We start from the raw sequence: 22,809 nt of genomic DNA on the forward strand, positions 1-22,809 counted from the left end.
GTGGGATTTTGATGCATAGCTGACTTTGAATATATATTAATATCAATATGTATTAATAAACACAGAAGTATACTTTAAGTAGGAGAGATGTGGTATGTGAATAAAATTACAAAAGACATTATTGAAAAGAAAAATAGTTATGAAAACAAAATCAACTAGACTATCAACTTTTGGTTCACATTCTGATGTGAGCTCAGCATTGATTATTTAAAGAATGGATGAGGTTATCCTAGGTCTATAGAACCTATAGGTAGGGAGGCCATTTGGACTCTTTAATTTTTATTAAAACATTTCAATCCTAACTTCCTATCCTACACTATATGGTTCATTCTTAACACAGTGTAAAACTTCCTCCCTGATAGCATTTTTAACTGCTACCAAACTGATAGCAAAAAGTGTCAGCACAGTGTCTGAGGTGGCAGATAAACCAATTACCCTCATCTGATCATTGCACATTGTAGATGTATAAGGAAATGTCACACCAAAAATTTACCTATCTTAAATTAGTGTGGGACCATTGAAAAATACGCACATATTTTTTGAAGTTAAGATAGACATATTTACAGAGTACTTAAAGAACATGAGGCCCTCCTATGCCTCTATAAAATGCAGGTTTATCCTCAAATAAGCTCCAGCCTTCCACAGTAGCATAAGGGACCACAGAGTTGTAGCATCCAAGTTAAGCCAGAGTTAAAGACAAGCAGTTAGTACAGATATAGAGAATGAAGGCCAATTTGGGTCCCAGAAGTTGGAGACCACTCATGAGGAACTGAAATGTTAATTCCTTCAGAGCCCTTCCTCCACCCTTCTCAAGATAACCTGCCCCTGCTCCAACCTGTTGCTAAGATAACATGTCACATAGATTATTCCTCCCTGCAGAGAGTTGTAAAACTTGTTAATTAATGTATCTTGGGCCGCCTTCCTGCTTGGATCACTCCACCTTTGTTCCTCCAGCCCATCTGCCTCTCACCTTTTATCCATCTCACCCGGGCTATCTCCTGGGCCTAGTCATGCAGGAAGGAGAGAGATAAGGGGGAAGAGAACAGGAGAACAAAGAAAATCTGGGATGGATAAAAAAGACAGAACACTCTTACTTCTTGAAATACCAGGATACCAACTATTATGGCCCTTTCTTCCTCCCAGGAGAAAAAGTCTGTATTACTCCCTTTTAAATAAACCCTACTTTATATGCTTGCCTCGGCCTGTTTCTCTAATATTATACTTAAATATGTGAGAAGCAGAACTCCTCACCAACAATCAGTGGTATCATAAGTGTGTCCTCTTAGAACTATGACAATACTTCTTAGGAAGTGCACTTAGAACATGCATAGGGACAGCACTGAGAGTGCTCTTCATTGCCATTCCTCAGTCCCTCTGCATCCTCATGTGACACACACACACAAATATAATTGCCATGAAAACATACACATAGATCAATGGTACAGAATAGGAGACTCATAGACAAAACCATTCAGGAATACTCATCTGATCATTTTTGACAAAGGTGCCAAAAAACACACATGGAAGAAAGTACAGCCCTTAAAAAAATGGTGCTTGGAAAGCAGGTTGTCCCCATAGAAAAGAGTAAATAAGCAGAAGAATGAATATAGAAGCATGAAAATGCAAAAATAATTTCTGTCATTGTGTATGAATGTAATACACCAAAAATGTAAGAAAAAATAAAAATTTTAAAATTAAAAAAAGATAAATGCCAGGTAAATCTTCTCTAAAGAACCAGCTTCAGAGGGAATGACTGATCATTCCCTTTCTCCTATGGCTTCTAGGATGCAAAGTTTGAAGTACAGAGGCCCTTTCTGTTCCTCTGTGTTTATTCCAATGTGTTCCCCCAGGGCAATGTTCCACTCTGGGTGGTATTTTATTTCATGTTTCACACGCTCACTTCAAAAGCTTCATGGACCGCTAATGATAATAAATGCAGAAATGGGTTCGCAGACTCCTGTATTTCAATACACCTTAAGGAAAATAATGTGTTCCCTAAGGGAACTCCTGAATAATGCCCAAGGCCTGGGATCAAATAAGCCCAATACATATTTGTTACTAAGAATCTTTTTTTTTTTTTTTCTGAAAATGGAGAAGGCATTTACAATGCTACAAAATATAGATATATAAATATATAGATACATGTATAAAATATATACTCTACTATATACATATATGTATATATTGCCTTTTTATATACACACTTTTAAAAACTGATTTAGAACCTAGTTTTTGGTCTATTTTTTACATTATTTGAATGTTTCCATTATTATTTTTAATAAGTGCTTTAAATAGTTGGTTAATTTTTAAATGTAACTATTAAAGCTGAACAATCCACAGAGAAATTCTGAAAGAGAGCTCAAGGACTCTGTAGCAAACTACCCAAACTTCTGAGCAAACTTAATGGCCTGGGAATAAGAAAATTGTGTGTTTAATCCTTTTAAAATATGAGTCCTAACAAATATTTCCTCCACCAGCAGTAACTCCCATGCTTATTTTCATTTTTCAATATTAACTGTCCTCATCTTCACACAACTGGGCACAGTCAAGAGTTTTATCTTAACTGAGACGTGTGCAGGACTCACCAGGAGACCTGGAATCAGTTGCACCCCACACATCATTTTCTAAAAAACCTGAATGGGCAGCTTTTATTTCCTACTCTCAAATTAAACTGCCAAGTGTACAAACTCAGTCATCTCATTTGAGCAGTGTGTTCTTTTCTAACCAAATGTGCATCCAATACCCACCCACCTTTCCTGTCACACAAACTTGCCCACTTAATAGTAGTTCAAGGGACCAAGGGCTCAGGGCTCTAGTCTCAAGATGCATGTGTTCAGAGGCAGAGCATAAAACTCTTGGATTTAAAGCAGGGATATGGAGGTAAACAGAAGTCACCTTGATCTTCCATACATGCTCCGAAACAGCAGGTTTCCCATAAAAAGGACACTAAGCATCTGTGCTGCTATTTAAATCCTCAAGCACTTTCCTTGGCTTTTCCTTGTGTCCTCCTTCCCACCCACCCTTCCCTCCTCAGTGGAGGATGGAGTGCCTCCTCTTCCTCACTGTGTACTTGGAGGATGGTTGGCTGGGACTCAAGGCAGTGCCCACAGCCTCCACTGAGCCCTTCCCTGGATAAAGACAACCTGACAGTACCAGCTGCTGTTAGGTAGGACACTCACTGTGGGCGGCCACCTGGGAAGGTGCTGGAAGCCCAGCTCAGGGCTGTGGGCCACAACTTGTGCCACTAGGAGACAGCTGGGAAGTGACTTCTCTATGTAGGGCTCAGGCTGCAGGGCCAGAATGCCAGCAGCTGCCCATTCCTGGAGTTAGGCTTCAAAGGCCAGGGTGTAGGGACAAGAAGGCAAAAGGCAGGATGTAGCCTCACAGAACTTGATGAACCTCTGTGCTCAGGGCTCCCAAGGTCGGGGACCACCCACTTCCTGGGAAGTTCATATCATCAACAACACTTTTCCTGACCACACAGGGACAAACCAAAAGCACCTCCTCTGGTGCTTTTTCTAAATGAACATAAACAATTAGGTCTGGTATCAGTGGGGACTTCCCCGACTGATGGACACCTCTTGTGGCTAGAAGTGTTTGGCACAGCTGCTCTCCTTGCCCCTGAGCACTGGGAACTCTAACACCTAGGCTTTTCCTCTCACACTGCACCCATCCCAAGGGCAATAGGTGATTTCTGGTAAATGAATTTGGAACAAATTAGATGGTTGTGCCCCAGGGCCAATACATCAGGAAATGAATCTAAGGTGGTGGAGGGTTAGAATGAAAGTATTCCTGTGGATGGTTTCAGTGTCTTGACACACTGCTGAAATAATTATTTCTCTGCAATATTTTTAGTCTGTAGAAATCCTAAAAGACAGTATGGGTATATGAGAAGAGCTGGTTACCAGACTCTGTGAATGAGTACTGCTTTCCCCCTTTCCTCTATCCTCAGAAAGTAGCACCTGCATGGAGAAACTCTCCAATCTGTAGTTTACAAAGAAAATCCACAGTATCATCTTTTGACCCTGAAAATCATTGTTAATATTGTGTCCCATTCAGGAAAAATTCAGGCAAGAAGGGAAAAAAAGAAAATAGACAGTACATTAACTTTTAGAATATTGAAGATACTCTATTGTAGACTTAAAGAACTTCAAGGATATATCCATATATATCCATGATGAACCCAAACATTTTCATGAAGTTATTCTTTTAGGATTCATTCTGTCAATGAATGTCAATGAATTCTGGGATGACTCATACAGAAATACAGTTTATTCTGGTTTAATTTCAACTGCACTGAAGCAGTTCAAAGAAAGTATCTATTTATAAAAAAAGGATAAAGAAAATGTGATATTGAGATCAAGCAAAAATATCAAACAGGGTAACCGGTTATATATATTATTTTGAATTATATAAATGAAAGACATCAGGGGCTGGGATTGTGGCTCAATGGTAGAGCGCTCACCTAGCATGCACAAGGTCCTGGGTTCCATCCTCAGCACCACATAAATGTAAAATAAAGATATTGTTTCCACCTAAAACTAAAAAATAAATATTTTTTAAAAGAAAGACATCAGAGCACTGAAAATGATAGATTACACCCTAGATTTGTGCTCTGTACATACATAAAAGAGGTAAATAAATAAATAAAAACATATAACCAAATTCCCTATGTAAAAGTAGTTGGATGAAAATAACTATTTTAGTGCAATTTATCTTACACTTGGTTTAATGCAAATATACATTTACAATGAAAAAAATATTGTTTTTAAAGGTAAATAAAGGTAAATCCATTGATAAAATGAACATCTAAAGAGACACGATGCTTTGAGTCAAACCCCCACTCAAATAGGGCCAAAACAAGAGAATCAACAAAGTTTTCACCTCATTTTTTATCTACTTTGTAAAATAGTTTTCTTTGTGGTGTTTTTTTTTTTTTTTTTTTTTTTAATTTTATATGCTAGTTATTCCTTACCTAAATGGAATGGCTTTCTAGACCACAAGCTCCTGTCTTGGTTTTGGAGGAACTAGGTGAAAGGACTTCTGCTTCTAGTGTTTCTTTCTGAGTTACCACCCTATGACCATCTCTGTGCTGTATTTTATGCTTTGGATATTTAGTGTCCCTGGAAAAGCTTGTGTGTTAATTCAGGAATATTGAGAGGTAAAATCATTAGATTATGAGAGCAATAACTTAGTAGGCTAATTCTTTTGAAGGAATAATAATTTGAATACATTTTTTGGGTGACAAGAGCAGGCAGGTGGAACATGTCTGGAAAAGTAGTTCATCAGGTATGTATCTTTGGGGATTGTATCTTGTCCTTGGATCTCCTTTCTCTCTCTTCTCTCTTCTATTTGTTTTTTTTTTTCTCTCTCTCTCTCTTTCCCTTCTTGCCTTGCAAGGGCTGACAAACTTTCCTCTATGATGTTCTGCATCATATAGAACCCTAAGCAAGTGAATTAGCTGACTATGAACTGAACATCTAAAACTGGGAGCCCACAACTTTTACTCCTCTAAGTATTCTTATCTAGTATTTGGGTCATGGTAATAGCAAGCCAACACACCCTGATTTGATAAATTGCTTCTGTATGTGAACACTGCAAGTGTTGGATTCTGCAAACGCAACTCTTTTAGCTCAGGATGGCAGGAATAAATTTGTTTAATAATCTGGATGTAACCATGAATGGTACTTAAGCATTAATGGGAACACAGTGGCTGGGTTTAAGTCTATCCTGAATTCAGGGTGATTTTAATATTGCTTAGTAATACAGTTTGATACTTGCCTAGTATATCTAGGTGAGTTAACAACCCCCTTTTGCTCCTGCAAGGGGAGTATGTACATTGATTACCTGGCTGAAGTTTAACTTCTCTGCTTCTTGCAGCAAATCACAAGGAGTACTACCACCCTTATGATAATATCTGTCTTTTTTTTTTTTTTCAGAAACAGGCAACAGTCTTCTATGCCCTAAATTTCTTACTTAGAAATGACTCATATGATTAATCAATATTCAACATCACAGAATTTAAGACTTTAAGCATCATGAGGAACACATTTATGAACACTTATCTTTTCTACTCACCTAGTCTATCTTTGGCAGTTGTACCTGCATTACTCAGATAACAGACAAGCATTTCAAGTTATTATTTGGTCAAAGAAGACCCCTAAAAGTTAACTTGATACACATGATACCCAGGAGTGATAATGGAATATAAATTGACCAGTTTATGAAAGTATAGTTCAATCCAAATTATATTTATGACAAAATGGAAGAAGCTAAGATAACCTCTTTATACTACTAAACTTTAAGATATTCATTTGCAGTCTTATGAAGTTTGTGGAACAATTTTTTTTTAGGTAAAGCAGATTTCATAGCAGCCTGATTTCTTAAAATGGCTGTGGCTATTTCTCCTCCTCCTCCTTGTCCTTCTCCTATGTCTCCCCTTCCTCCCTTTGCTCGTCACCCCTCTTCTCCACTTGATGTTTCTCTTCATTGATTTCCTAATCCTCTTTCTTCTTTTTCCTTCTTCTAATTCACAAGTGAGTTTACAAGTTAAATCTTAGATATTTGCTTTCCACATAAAACTGTGAAATGAATAAATCTGCAAGCAACCTTAAGAACAGTTTTTCTTAATATAAGAAGAAATTCAGCAGAAGAGAAAATAGAAATCTTCGAACTTTTACATGCTGACCCTATAATTGCAGTTTAAGTTTCATTTTAAAGGTACTTCCAAGAAGCTTTAAAATCAGGCATTTCCAAATGAATAAAATATTAAATTCATGCAGAACCTAAAGTTAATTCACCAGTAAAGGTTACAAGATATTTGTATGAGTCAATTGTGTTAAAAAGTGCAGGAGAGGGGCCGGGATTGTGGCTCAGTGGTAGAGTGCTCACCTAGCACAGACGGGACCCGGGTTTGATCCTCAGCACCACATAAAAATAAAGGCATTGTGTTGTGTCCATCTATACCAAAAAAAAAAAAAAAAAAAAAGTGCAGGAGAAACCCTTCAAAAGAGCAGAGTGGCCCCAGGAACCCCTGCTAGCTATTCCTCAGAATTAAGCAGACAGTTTACCTTGACAGTTCTAAGTTAAAATATTCCCAATGCTGTCCCCATGGCCCATTTTGAGGGCAATACTGTCCTTATTTCAAGGAATATGAAGATCAAGCAGAATTACAAAACAAATATTTTTCCTTCTTATGGATTCATAGTTGCAAGTTACCTAATTTGGGAGAATTCCAAAATAAAGATAAAGGGTGATTTAAGACATGACCACCATGTTTCACAACATTTGTGTTCTTTATGTTATTCATTCTTTGATATGTACACTTATTTTAATAGTAAGAGGATTCAGATTTAATTTTCATAAATAATTTTCTTTGTTTTTTCCTCATACTTTATTCCTCATTAATTCAAATAGAGACCAGGAGTAGAAAAAATGTGGATTTTGGAAAATTTATTTTACTTTACATTCATTCACAGTCTTAAGTCGTAACAAAATAATCTATAATATTGCCTTTCATTCATCTCTATCTATATATGTTTCTACTCAATGCAAAAATATTTTTAGAAGTATTTGTTAATAAAGTTATCTATGACAGTGCTTTATCTTAAAAAATAGTACATGTTAACTAACATGGTTTTAATCAGAATTATCAACACTTCATAGTTACTGGTATCATGACTTTTCATTTCACTCTTTCTTTAAAAAAATAGGAACTGTGACATCCAAGATGTCACAGGAAGTGCTTAAGTGAATTATTGCATGCCAAGATAAAGATATTTTCTTTTAACTCATTCATATTTCACATTTTGTTGATAACCTGAGACTACCTACAAGGAATATGCATATATTACCTGTAAAACCTGTATATTACCTATAAAACTCAATCCCATAATTAATGTAATTGCTTTAACAAGTATTTAAAAAAAAACTTTTTGAGTTTTTTGATGTGATACAAATTGAAACTTTTAACACTTTTAATCTAAGTTTATTAAGATAGTGGTTTTGTCTTAACATTTGTGCATTCATTTAACCCACTGAAAACTATTAAACTATGTCAGCTTAACTTAGGTACCTGGTGTTTTTCATCTAACACTAACATTTTATGCTTTCCTTAAGAGTCGTCCTAAGAAATTAAATAAATTATTTCTGTTTTGGTCAGCTTTTTCACTACTGTGACACAAAGACCCCATCAGAACAATTGTACAGGAGGAAGTTTATTTGGGGTCTCATGGTTTCACAGGCAGCTGGCTTCATTCTTCATGGTTCCAGATGAGGCAGAAGAACATGTTGAAGAATGTTGCAGAGGGAGATGGCTCACATGATGATCAGGAAGCAGAGAAAGAAAGTACACTCACCAGAAACAAATATATACCCCAAAGCCATGCCTCCAGTGACCCACCTCCTCCAGCTACACCCTTCCCACTTTCACCACTCAGTATCAGGGGATTAATTCACTGATTGGGTTAAGGCTCTCCTTAACCAATCATTTTTCCTCTAAACCTCCTTGCATTGTCTCACACATGAGCTTTTGGGGGACATTTCACATTCAAACCATAACAGTTTCCATTTTCCATAAATTTTGTAAAAATCATTTGTAAAAGGCTTAATGATGATGTTTTCAGTAATTGAGGGTAGCGTCCTGGAGGTGGGCCCAGGTATTCCTGGGTAGCAGGCCCAGGTCTTCCTGGTTAGCAGATGGCATTCAGTGATGGAGTCATGATGCTCTTGAGTAGGACCAAAAGTACAGCAGACTCAAGCAAGTTCATTCGTATCTTGCTGTGTGCAAGCATGATGGCTTGATTTAAAACTAAATCCTCCTAAGTGTATTATTCCTATTGTTGATAAATATGCAGATGCTAAAGCCTTTGTCACCCTCTCATATTGATGGTGCTTTGGATTGTGGGGCACCTTAATGTCTCCTGTTAGTTTTATGGAAAACTAAGAATATGTCCGTTATTCATTCATTCAGCATGCGCTTGAGTGACCAAGTTCCACCAGGCAATGGGTTTATGATTCTAATGCTATAAATGAGATAAAGCAAATACAAAGGAAGAAAAACTAAACCAAGATTTTTGTTGTTTTATCCTTTCTTTTCCTTTCCTTTCCTTCCTTTCTTCCTTTCTCTTTTTCTTTTTCTTTCTTTTTTAGAAAAAGGAAAAAGAAGGTTTATTGCTTTGCTAGCAAAGGAGAAACACAGGGGACTCCTGTACCAGAGGCTCTGGTACTGCCCTACAGCAAGAACAGTGGAGTTTTTTACATGAGCCTTATTATTATTATTATTATTATTATTATTATTTTGCATTACAATTCTTAATACACCTTTGTACAAAAATTTATTATATCTCTTTATATAAGATATGTTGACACCAAATTCACATTTTCATACATGTATTTTGTATAATGATGAGGGTCTCCTTCCACCATCCATGCTATTCCCCTTTTCCCTCCGTTTCCCTCCCACCCCTCTTCCCTATCTAGAGGTAATCTTCTTCCTATGCTCTCCCTCCCTGCCCCATGTTGAGTCACCCCCCTTATATCAGAGAAGACATTCGGCATTTGTTTTATTGGGATTGGCTAACTTCACTTCACATAATCTGCTCTAATGCCATCAATTTCCCTGCAAATGCCATGATCTTATTCTTTTTTTAGTGATGAGTAATATTCAATTGTGTATAAATGCCACATTTTTTAATTTTTATTTCTTTTATTGGTTGTTCAAAACATTACAAAGCTCTTGACATATCATATTTCATACATTAGATTCAAGTGGGTTATGAACTCCCATTTTTACGCCAAATACAGATTGCAGAATCACATCGGTTACACATCCACATTTTTACATAATACCATATTAGTAACTGTTGTATTCTGCTACCTTTCCTATCCTCTAATATCCCCCTCCCCTCCCCTCCCATCTTCTCTCTCTACCCCATCTACTGTAATTCATTTCTCTCCTTGTTTTTTTTTTTTTTTCCCATTCCCCTCACAACCTCTTATATGTAATTTTGTATAACAATGAGGGTCTCCTTCCATTTCCATGCGATTTCCCTTTTCTCTCCCTTTCCCTCCCACCTCATGTCTCTGTTTAATGTTAATCTTTTCCTCCTTCTCTTCCTCCCTGCTCTGTTCTTAGTTCATTATATCAAAGAAGACATTTGGCATTTGTTTTTTAGGGATTGGCTAGCTTCACTTAGCATAATGTGCTCTAGTGCCATCCATTTCCCTGCAAATTCCATGATTTTGTCATTTTTTAGTGCTGTGTAATACTCCATTGTGTATAAATGCCACATTTTTTTTTATCCATTCATCTATTAAAGGGAATCTGGGTTGGTTCCACAGTTTAGCTATTGTGAATTGTGCTGCTATGAACATCGATGTGGCAGTATCCCTGTAGTACGCTCTTTTAAGGTCTTCAGGGAATAGTCTGAGAAGGGCAATAGCGGGTCAAATGGTGGTTCCATTCCCAGCTTTCCCAGGAATGTCCATACTGCTTTCCAAATTGGCCACACCAATTTGCAGTCCCACCAGCAATGTATAAGAGTACCCTTTTCCCCACATCCTCTCCAGCACTTATTGTTGTTTGACTTCATAATGGCTGCCAATCTTACTGGAGTGAGATGGTATCTTAGGGTGGTTTTGATTTGCATTTCTCTGACTGCTAGAGATGGTGAGCATTTTTTCATGTACTTGTTGATTGATTGTATGTCCTCCTCTGAAAAGTGTCTGTTCAGGTCCTTGGCCCATTTGTTGATTGGGTTATTTGTTATCTTATTGTTTAATTTTTTGAGTTCTTTGTATACTCTGGATATTAGGGCTCTATCTGAAGTGTGAGGAGTAAAAATTTGTTCCCATGATGTAGGCTCCCTATTTACCTCTCTTATTGTTTCTCTTGCTTAGAAAAACCTTTTTAGTTTAAGTAAGTCCCATTTGTTGATTCTTGTTATTAACTCTTGTGCTATGGGTGTCCTATTAAGGAATTTGGAGCCTGACCCCACAATATGTAGATCGAAGCCAACTTTTTCTTCTATCAGGCGCAGAGTCTCTGATTTGATATCAAGCTCCTTGATCCATGTTGAGTTAACTTTTGTGCATGGCGAGAGGAGGGGATTCAGTTTCATTTTGTTGCATATGGATTTCCAGTTTTCCCAGCATCATTTGGTGAAGATGCTATCCTTCCTCCATTGCATGCTTTTGGCCCCTTTATCAAATATAAGATAGTTGTATCCATTCATCCACTGAAGCTTTTAAAGAGATGATTCAAAAGCTACATCCCACAAGTTTTCTGTTGAAGTTGTAATTCACTTGTTAATTTTGGAGATAGTCAAATCTGAGATCTTTTGGTACCATCCTCGGGGTCTGGGTTACTTCCTTTCTGTGGTGGGTGTGTACTCAGGATAGATAACTCTGTCTACGATGGGAAAGAAAAGTAATACAGTTTCCCCTGTGATTAGGGAGAGGGAGAGTATAGGGAGGAGCAGGGAGAGAGGAAGAGAAACATGTTGATTTTAAAAATAAGTTTCAGTGGCAGAGCAGCAAGGGATATATTCAAAGCATAAAGTGGACCACTGTTACGTTTTCCCACTGTCAATTTCTACATTCCATTTCTGGGCCACATAATCTCCAAGCTGCTTCTGGCTGAAAGAGGGCAAAGTTGGGGGAATTAACCCAAAGTCCTTGTTCTCTATCAGGTGGAGCATGGATAGTTAAGGGCATTCAGCATTGGAGCAGTCCAGTGGCCCACAGTGGCAGATGGCAGGTCACTGGGCAAGGCATACATAGGGCAGGGATCATGCTAAGACAACAACAAACAAGACAGCAAAGCATTACTTTTATTTTTTTTAAACAATTAGCACAAAAGCAAGTAGTATTTCAACCAGTGTCTGAAAACTACAAAGACAGTGTTTTTCAGATTATGTCCTCTGAAGACATTGTGGATTATTTGCCAAGCATGTTTTGTCTCATGCTATGGGAACCTTGTGCCATTCTTTTATCTCAATGGTCCCAATTCAGTGGGAAAGTGATACTTTGATTCACTGTCAGAAGACTTCATTTTATCCAATGTTAAATTACAGAGGGTTTTGGAAAAATATGTCTGTAGGTCCGAAAAATACAAAATATCAACAATAGGAAAGCAATCCAGTCGGTATAACAGATCTGGATTAATAAACACAATCTTTTTAGTCCTATCATTTTTTAATCTTGTTCTTTTTTCGTATGAGAATGGTATAGTTATACATAGTAGTAGGGTTCATTTTGTCACAATCATACATGCATGGAATTTGATTTCATTCCCCGTTCAGTCTTTTCCCTGACTGTTATCCATCTCTTTGGCCCTCTTTGTTCTCTACTTCCCCTTTCACCTGTGGATTCTGCCTTCTAAGAGACTTCACTATGTCTTGTCCTTTGGGCATGCACATTCTGGGCTAATTCACACCAAATTAATATTTTCTCTGAGCTCCAAGACAGACGCCACACACATTTTATTTCTTTCTACTATTAGTGAAAGCAGGAGGATGTGTGTTTTAGCTGTTTCCATTTGTTTACTTGCTCATCACTGCTAGAACCACTATAGAAGACTTTGCCCAAGTTCTTAGAGGCCCCCAGTAGTAGTGAAAAGAACCAAGGGAGTGAACACTGTGCACATAGCCTCTCCTCCAACTTTGGCATTCAGTCCCAATTCCTGTGAAACAGATGTATAAATCTAAATAAATATTCCAGCTTTACTTGCTTTTCTTTATTAACTGAATTTAAAAATCAATAATTTTAAAAATCATGGATTTGAGCAATACACTATTAGATTCCCACTATCTTGGATATAGATAAACCCAGGGACATGTGGGGCATGGTAAAATCATTTGCCTAGGTTGTTTCCCAGGGATTCAAAGCCCATTTTTGTTGAAGTCAATGACTTCAACTGGACCTTCACAGGTGTTGGATGTTGAGATTTTTACATCAGAGGGCCAGAAATTCCATATTTACACCTGCTAACACCAATATTTTCTGAACAAGCATCCTGAGAAGAGCCATGACATTGGATTGCACATGTGCAGACCACTGCTTACTTCACCTCCAGTCACATTTACTCATGCCTTCAATCACCTTGCACCTTTATCCCAGAAAAAAACTATAATCTTTAGTCTCAGGAGGGTCTCTCCCTGTGCTGAGACAATTTATGAATATGCTTTTTCTCTTTTACAAAACTTGTCCTTGCCATGACTGGCATACTACTTCATGTGCAAAATGGATTTATTTGGTAGCAATTTGATAACATCCAGAAGAATATTTACTATGGCTTATCAGCCCCTTGCTGCTAAAGAGACCTTTGGACAAGTTAAAAAGTGTCCACGTCACTCATCCTATAGACCATCCCTGGGACTTTCCCTGGTTCAGCACTGTGGACCTTCAATACATACTTTCATTTTGCTCTCGGGTTGAAGATGTCCTGGCCTGTGAGTCCCTTTGGTTCAAGTGATCAGATTTGTATTTCTCTTTCCCTCTCATTTGGCTTTTCTTGGGAGGGTGTTGGATATGGACTGACAAGATTTGACATCTGAAAGGAAGCTCTGGATTGACCTTCATTAGGGGAATGTGGTTCTCGAAAAGAGGGAATTAAAGATTCTCTGTCTACAGATGTTCCCTTTGGTTTCTCTCTCATTTGGTCTGGTTCTAGTTGTAGATGGCCCACATTTGATGGCAGAAACATGGTGATAACCTGGTTTGGCCTTCATTGTAAGTGTCCTTAGATCTGGTTCTAACTGCAGTGTAAGTAATGAAATAATATAATTTTGACATGTTTTGGTACAATTCTGAATGAATGGGAAATAATAATTACATCTCCACATGTTGCCCATGTGTTGGCACTTTCCAACTGGGTCACTTGTAGCTATGAATCCATGAAAAGGAAAAAAAAAAAATTTGATACTTAATTCTGCCTTATCTTCACACTTTAAATAAGGATAGTATTAGCCTCAAAATAGATCATGGAGACAGCATTTGGAAGATTTTAACTTAAACCTGTTAAGGCAAACTGTCCTCTTAATTCCAAGGAATAGTCTTATCAGGCGTTCTTGAGGTCACTCTGCTCTTTTGCAGGGGTTTCTCCTGCACTTTTTAACACAACTGAGTCACAGTAACATCTTGTGGCCTTTTTTGGTGAATTTGTTTTTGTGTTCTGTATGCCTAATTTAATATTTTGTTTATTTGAGCATGCCTAATTTAAAATATTTTTGAGAATACCTTTAAAATGAATCCTAAACTGCAATTATAGAGTCACTTTGTACATGTTAGCATTCTATTTTTTCTTCTGCTGATTTTCTTCTTTTTCTAAGGATAACTGTTCTTCAAGGCCACTTGTAGGCTTATTTCACAGTCATACATGAATGCAAACAGCTAAGAGTTAACTTGTATATTTATTTACAAATGAGAAAAATGGAAAAGAAGAGGTAATAAATGAAGAAAAGAGTCAAGAGGAGAAGGGGAATGAGGAAGAGGAGGAGGAAGAGGAGGAGGAGGAGGAGGAGGAGGAGGAGGAGGAGGAGGAGGAGGAGGAGGAGGAAAGGTCACAGCGTTTTTAAAAAATCAGCTTGCTATAAGATCTGCTGTACCAAAAAAAAAATTTGGTCCACAGACTTCATAAGACTTCAAAGGAATATCTTAAAATTCATTTGAATGAAATAAGGTTACCTTGGCTTCTTCCATTTTGTCATAAATATAATTTGGATTGATCTGTCCTTTAATAAACTGGTAAATTCATATTGCATTATCACTCCTGTGCATCACGTGTATCAGGACCATCAAGTTAACTTATAAGGGTTTTCTTTGACAAAGAAAAAACTTGAAATGCTTGTCTGATGTCTCAGTAATGCAGGTATAACTGTCAAAGATAGATTAGGTAAATAGAAATGAGATAAATGTTTATAAATCTATTTTTTTGTGTAGCTTGAAGTCCTACAGTTCTTTTATGCTGAATATGATAAACTATCTGGGTCATTTCTAAATGAGAAATTTAGGGGATAGAAGATGACTGTTGTCTGTCTTTAAAAACAGCTGGATATTATCACTAAGGATGCCCATATGTCTGAGTGTGGTAGCACCCACTGTGATTTGCTCCAAGAATCAGAAGTTGAACTCCAGCAAGGTTTTCATTGTACCTACTCCCTTTGAAGCAAAAAAGGGCAGCATTGACTTACCTGGGCCAATGAGACAACATTCAAACTATATTACTAATCAATCTTAATATCACCCTGAATTCAGGATAGACTCACACCCACCATGTTTCCCACTATTGCTAAAGAACCCATTCATGATTATATCCACTTATTAAACAAGTTTATTCCTGCCATCCTGAGCTAATAGAGCTGCCTTTGGAGAGTCCAAAACTTGAGATTTCCACATACAGGTGCAGTTTCTCGAACCAAGATGTGGTAGCTTGCTACAACAATGACCAAAATACCTGATAAGAATACCTAAAGGAGTAAAAGTTTATATTGGGCTCACAGTTTCAGATATTCAGTTCATAGTTAGCTAACTCTCTTTCTTAGAGTTCTATGTGAGGCAGAAAGGAAAGACATGGTGGAGGAAAGTTGGCAAGCTCTTGGAATACAAGGGCCCAGTGGGAGAGGAGGAGAGGAGAGAAGAGGAGAGAAGGAGATGAAAGAATATAATTTTGACAAGTTTTGTCAAAATCCTTCATTACTCCTGAAACAGGAAAGGAGGACAGCCAAGGACAAGATACAGAAGCCAAGGACACTTACATAATGAACTACTTTTTCTGGCCATGTCCCACCTGCCTACTATTGTCACCCAATAGTCTATTCAAATTATTATTCCTTCAAAACAATTAATCTACTAACAATATTATTGCTCTCATGATCTAATGACTTCACCTCTGAACACTCCTGGATTAACACATGAGCTTTTCCTGGGACACTAAGGATCCAAACCACAAAAGACAGCACAGAGATGATTATAGGGTGGTATAAGAATTTCTGGAAGCAGAAGTTCTTTCACCTAGTTCCTTAACACACAAGGCAGGAGCTTGTGGCTCTAAGCAGGCCACTACACTGAGGTGTGGAATAACTGGCCCATAAAAATTTAATTAAAAAAAACTATTTTATGAATTAGATGAAAAATAATGTGAAAACTTTTTGATTCTCTTGTTTGGCCCTGTTTTGAGTGAAGGTGTGATTCTAAGAATTGTGTCTCTTTATATGTTCATTTTATCAATGGATATCACCTTTAAAAACAATGATTTCCTCATTATAAAAATTGTATATTTGCATTAGGCCAACTGTAAAAAAATACACTAGAATTGTATTTTCAATCAACTATTTTTTACACAGAGAATTTTGGTATATGTTTGGATTTATTTATTTACCTCTTTACATGTGTCTAGGGGATACATTCAGGCTGCAAGCCCTCTATCATTGAGCTTCATCCCCAGCATTCTAATTCCTTTTATTTATATAATCCTGAAATACTATATAAACCTATCATCCTGTTTTTTTTATTTATACTCTATATCAATGTCACATTTTCTTTCTCTTTTTTTATAGATACTTTCTTTGAACTACTTTCAGAAAATGTTGATACCACAATATTCATTAAGATCTGATCATCAACAATGAATCATAATTTTGGTTTAAAATGAAATCTGAATAAAACGTATTTCCTTTTTTAAATTTGTTTTAATTAGTTATACATGACAGTACAATGATCTTAACATATACATTTGAATCAGATGGAATATAATTTCTCATTTTTCTGAGTGTACATGTTGCAGAATCACATTGGTTATGCAGTCACGTATATACTCTCAGCAATAGTAATATCTATTTTATTCTGCTGTCCTTCCATTCCCCCTTCCCCTCCCCTCCCCTCCTATCACTTTTCTCTAACCAATCTAATGTGTCCAACTTCTTCTTTTTTCCCCTCACATCGTCATACCTGTAGTCTGTATGACAAAGGGAGTCTCCTTCCCTGTTCCATGCAATTCCCATTCTCTCTCCCTTTCCCTCCCACCTCTCTTCCCTATCTAGAGGTAATTTTCTTCTCATGCTTTTCCTCCCTACTCCATTTTGAGTCACCTCACTTATATCAGAGAAGACATTTGGCATTTTTTTGGAAGGGATTGGCTAACTTCACTTAGCATAATCTGCTCTAATGCCATCCATTTCCCTGCAAATGCCATGATCTTATTATTTTTTAGTGCTGAGTAATATTCCATTGTGTATGAATGCCACTTTTTTTTTATCCATTCATCCATTGAAGGGCATCTAGTTTGGCTCCACAGTCTAGCTATTGTGAATTGTATTGCTATAACCATTGATGTGGTTGTGTCTCTGTAGTATGCTGTTTTTAGGTCTTTTGAGTGTAGTCAGAGAAGAGGAATACCTGGGTCAAATGGTGGTTCCATTCCCAGTTTTCCAAGGAATCTCCATACTGCTTTCCAAATTGGGTGCACCAATTTGCAGTCCCACCAGCAAAGTATGAGTGTACCTTTTTCCCCACATCTTCGCCAGTACTTGTTGTTGTTTGACTTCATAATGACTGCCATTCTTATTGGAATGAGATGGTATGTTAGAGTAGTTTTAATTTGCATTTCTCTGATTGCTAGTGATGGTGAGCATTTTTCATGTATTTGTTGATTGATTCTATATCCTCTTCTGAGAAGTGTCTGTTCAGGTCCTTGGCCCATTTGTTGATTGGGTTATTTGTTTTTTTTGTTGTTGTTGTTGTTGTTGTTGTTAACTTTTTGAGTTCTTTGTGTATCCTCCAGATTAGAGCTCTATCTGATGTGTGAGAGGTAAAAATTTGTTCCCAGAATGTAGGCTCCATTTTCACTTCACATATTATTTCTCTTGCTGAGAAAAATCTTTTTAGTTTGAATTCATCCCATTTGTTGATTCTTGGTTTTAATTCTTCTGCTATATTAAGGAAATTGGGGCCTAACCCCACAGATGGAGATTGGGGCCTACTTTTTCTTCTATTAGACACAGAGTCTCTGGTTTGATTCCTAGATCCTTGATCCATTTTGAGTTAACTTTTGTGCATGGTGAGGAGAACTCTAATGAATAGACAGGGGTAATTTATGGAAGAATCTATAAATTCAAACACCTTATCTGTATTTAGAAAATTACCCAACACATAAATAGTAAAAGTTATGAGGTTGAAAGTGGGATAGAAAGAGGAAGAAAAAAAGAAGAAAAGAGAAAAAAAATAACAAGGAAAGAAAGAAAGAGAGGGAGACAGAAAAGAAAAAAAATAAAGGGGTGGGGTAAGGTGGGGCCTATGCAATTCCTCTATATTATATTATTCTGGTGATTCAGTTCTTAAAGTCCAATTTCATGCAAAGTTCTTGGATTCACATATGTGAGGACCAGAGGGGGAAGGGTAGAGGAGATTGGATGAGAAGAGTGAGAAAAGAAGAAAAAAAAAAAGTCTAAGAACTCTGTTTTCTTTTCTTCCAGTAGGTGGAGTTGTCTATTCCTGGCTTGAGTCTCTGCATTCAGGGTGGTGAAGGTAGCCAGTGTGAGAGGACTTCAGCTTCTACCTGGAGCCTCCCTACTCTTAGTCTCTGAGTTGGAAACCAGGTGACTGTACAGTTGCTGTTCCGCATTAATAGCTACACCCCCCAAAAGTTTATGGGAAAAAATTTGAGTTATCACAATTGGGGGTGGGAGAGTTGGAAAGTGGGTACCTGATCAGCCACAAAATGGCACTGGTAGCCACACCCACCGATAGATGGTGAGTAAGGTTTTCCAAGATGGATTCCATCTGTTACTCACATAGGGTGTATGGTGAGGTGGGGGGTGCTGGGGAAAACTTGTGCTTTGTCCAGAGCTGGGTCCACAAGCAAAGCCTCTGTTCTGCGCCATCTTCCATTTGCACTGAGCGAGCACCGAGCAATGGCCGAGGCTTCCATCTCATAAAACGTATTTGTATATGAGCCTTCCCAGTGTCTTTATTATTATTGACAGAATAAATGCTAAAATAATAACATATACTTGATGCTCTTTAAGTTTACAATACAGTAACTTCAATATTCTAAAAATTAATATACTGTCCATTTTCTTTTCTTCTATTCATGCCTGAGTATTCCTGAATGTGACAAAATATTAACAATAATTTTCAGAGTCAACAACATAATGCCTGTGTGGTTTTCTTTGTAAATTGCAGATAGAAGGATTTCTCCATAAAGGTACTACTTTCTGAGGGTAGAGGCCAGGGTAAATGCTGGAATGGCAGTGCTCACTCACAGAGGAACCAGGTGACCTGCAGAATGTGTATCAGGATTGTCACACCAGCACAGAAGCTTGGTGTCCGTGTGGAAGCTGTTGTTACAGAGCCTGTGTGGAAGTTCATGCTGACTCCTTTCAACTTCTGTATCTGTGCTTTATATCCCCAATTTTATGCTCTGCCTCGGAGCACATGCGTCCTGAGACTGGAGCCCTTGGTCACTTGAACTACTATTAAGTGGGCAAGTTTGTGTAACAGGAAAGGTGGGTGGGTATTGGGAGCACATTTTGTTAGAAAAGAGCACACTGCTCAAATGAGATGACTGACTTTGTACCCTTGGCAGTTTAATTTGAGAGTAGGAAATAAAAACTGTCCATTCAGAATGTTTTCTCAGAAAACTATGTGGGTGTGCAACTGATTCAGGTCTGGTGCGAGTCTTGCACAGGTCAATTAAGATAAAACTCTTGCCTGACCCTAAATATGTGAAGATAATGAAAGTTAATATTGATGGATGAAAACTTACTGAACATGAGAATTACTGCTGGTGGAGCAAATATTTGTTTGCATTAATATTTTAAAAGGATTGGACCAATAACTATTTTTCTTATTCCCAGGACATTGTTTGCTCACAAGTTTGGATAGTTTTCTATAGTTTTTGAGCTCTTTTTTAGAGTTTTTCTGTGGATATTTTGGTTTTGGTAGTTAAATTTAAAAATTAACCAACTATTTACAACACTTATTAAAATAATATTGAAAACATTCAAATAGTCTACAAAATTCAGACCCCAAACTAGATTATAAACCAGCTTTTAAAAAGTGCATGTATAAGAAGAGAGCATATTATATATTCATGTATTATATATGAATTGTAAATATATATTAATATATAATGTATATTAATATACTATGTTAATATATACTAACGTAATGTATTAATTATATATTAATATTTAATATATTATGTATTATATATGTATAATGTGTAATTATATATATATATATATGAATTGTAAATGCTCACTCCAGTTTCAGAAAATAATATTGATTCATAATAACAAATATTTATTGGGCTTATTTGTTCCAGGACCCTGGGCATTATTCAGGAGTTTTCTTAGGGAACACATTATTTTTCTTAAGTTGTATTAAAATACACACAGGAGCCTGCAAACCCATTTCTGCATTTATTATCATTAGGCATCCATGAAGCATTTGAAGTGAGCATAAGAAAAATGAAATAAAATTCCAACTAGAGTGGAACATTGCCAGAGAGAGCACGTTGGAATGGACACAGATGAACTGAAAGGCCTTTGCACTTAAAAAAAAAATTATGCAGCACTAAAAAATGACAAAATCATGAAATTTGCAGGGAAATGGATGGCACTAGAGCAGATTATGCTTAGTGAAGCTAGCCAATCCCTAAAAAACAAATACCAAATGTCTTCTTTGATATAATGACAGCAACTTAGAACAGAGCAGGGAGGAAGAGCAGGAAGAAAAGATTAACATTAAACAGAGACATGAGGTGGGAGGGAAAGGGAGAGAAAAGGGAAATTGCATGGTAATGGAGGGAGACCCTCACTGTTATACAAAATTACATATAAGAGGTTGTGAGGGGAATGGGAAAATAAACAAGGAGAGAAATGAATTACAGTAGATTGGGTAGAGAGAAAAGATGGGAGGGGAGGGGAGGGGGGATAGTAGAGGATAGGAAAGGTAGCAGAATACAACAGTTACTAATAGGGCATTATATAAAAATGTGGATGTGTAACCAATGTGATTCTGCAATCTGTATTTGGCGTAAAATTGGGAGTTCATAACCAACTTGTATCTAATGTATGAAATATGATATGCCAAGAGCTTTGTAATGTTTTGAACAACCAATAAAAAAAAATTGTATCCTGGAGGCCATAGTAGAAAGAAAATGATCAATAATTCCCTCTCCAGCTGGTTTTTCACAGAAGCTTTGCCTGGCTTTTTATTTTAATTTTAAAGTTTTTGTTTTATTTCCTATGTTTTTGGTGTATTTCAGTTGTATATAACAACAGGAATTGTTGATACATTTTCATGCTTCCATGTTCATTCTTCTGTATTTTCATTCTATGTTCATTCTTCTCTAAATGAATAACCTGTTTGCCAAGCACCCACCATTTTTCAACAGACTGTCCTTTCTCCCATGTGTGTTTTTGATGCCTTTGTCAAAGATGATCAGATGAGTATTACTAAATGATTTTGTCTATGAGTCTCCTATTCTGTACCATTGGTCCATGTGTCTATTTTCATGGCCGTTATTTTTGAGGAATATGTATTGTGTGTCACATGAGGATGCAGAAGAGATTGAGGAATGGCAATGGAGAGCACCCTCAGTGCTGCCCATATGCATGCAGTAGTGCATGGTCTAAGTGTACTTCCTAAGGAAGATTGTTTTAGCTGTAACAAGACACACTTGGACACCAAGACCCTGTAGTCTCATATGCTACTGTTGATGGCTGGAGCTTAATTGGGGATAAACCTACATTTTATAGAGGCATAGGTCACCCTCATGTTCTTTAAATAACATGTGAATATATTGTCCTTTGTTTTAAAAATATATGTATATGTTTTTCAATGGACCCACACTAATTTAACATAGGTAAGTGTTTGGTGGAACATTTCCTTATACATCTACAATGTGCAATGATCAGATGAGGGTAATTGTTTATATGTCACCTCAGACATCATGCTGACACTTTTTGATATGAGTTTGGTAGCAGTTGAAGATATTACCAAGGAGGAAGTTTACACAGTGTTAAGAATGAACCATATACTGTGGGGTAGGTAGTTAGTATTGAAATGTTTTAATGAAAATTAAAGGGCCCAAATGGCCTCCTTACCTGTATCTATAGGTTCTATAGACCTATGACAACCTCATATGTTCTTTAAAATAATCAATGCTGAGTTCACATCAGAATGTGAACCAAAAGTTGATAGTCTAGTTGATTTGGTCCTCATAACTTTTTTCCTTTTCAATAATGTATCATATAATTTTATTCTCATGCCACATATCTCTGCTACTTAAAGTACACTTCTGTGGTTATCAATATATATTGACATTAATATTAATATGTATTTAAAGCTATTCATGCATCATGATCCCACAAAATCCATACTGATGAGTAATCATTCTCCCTATTCACTAGGAAGCTGAGAAGAGTGAATACCTCATTTAAGTCATACATTTAGTTGATTTACATAGAGAAAATATTCAGTGTCATCTTATTTAAAGTCAGTAGTGTAGCAGATGTTTAAGAGAGGAATGGGTGATAAATACAGAGAAAAGTTGCTATCCGACCTTCTGTTCCCATCCTGGTGTCTATGAATAAGTTTGTTTTCAGAAGAAGAAAATCAACTCTGTACTTGTCTGGAGACCCTGCTGAACCAATATTCCTATATTGATCACTACCTTAATATATTTTGTTTGTGACTGGAAAGGCCTTGCTGCTTTTAGAGCATGGTCTTGCTGGAATTTATTTCTTAGGTCCAGCTAGCATTAGGAAATCCACTTTAATTTATCCAGAGGGTGAAATTGAAGTT

Source organism: Marmota flaviventris, chromosome 7 (assembly GCF_047511675.1).
Source record: "Marmota flaviventris isolate mMarFla1 chromosome 7, mMarFla1.hap1, whole genome shotgun sequence".
Lineage (NCBI taxonomy): Eukaryota > Metazoa > Chordata > Mammalia > Rodentia > Sciuridae > Marmota > Marmota flaviventris.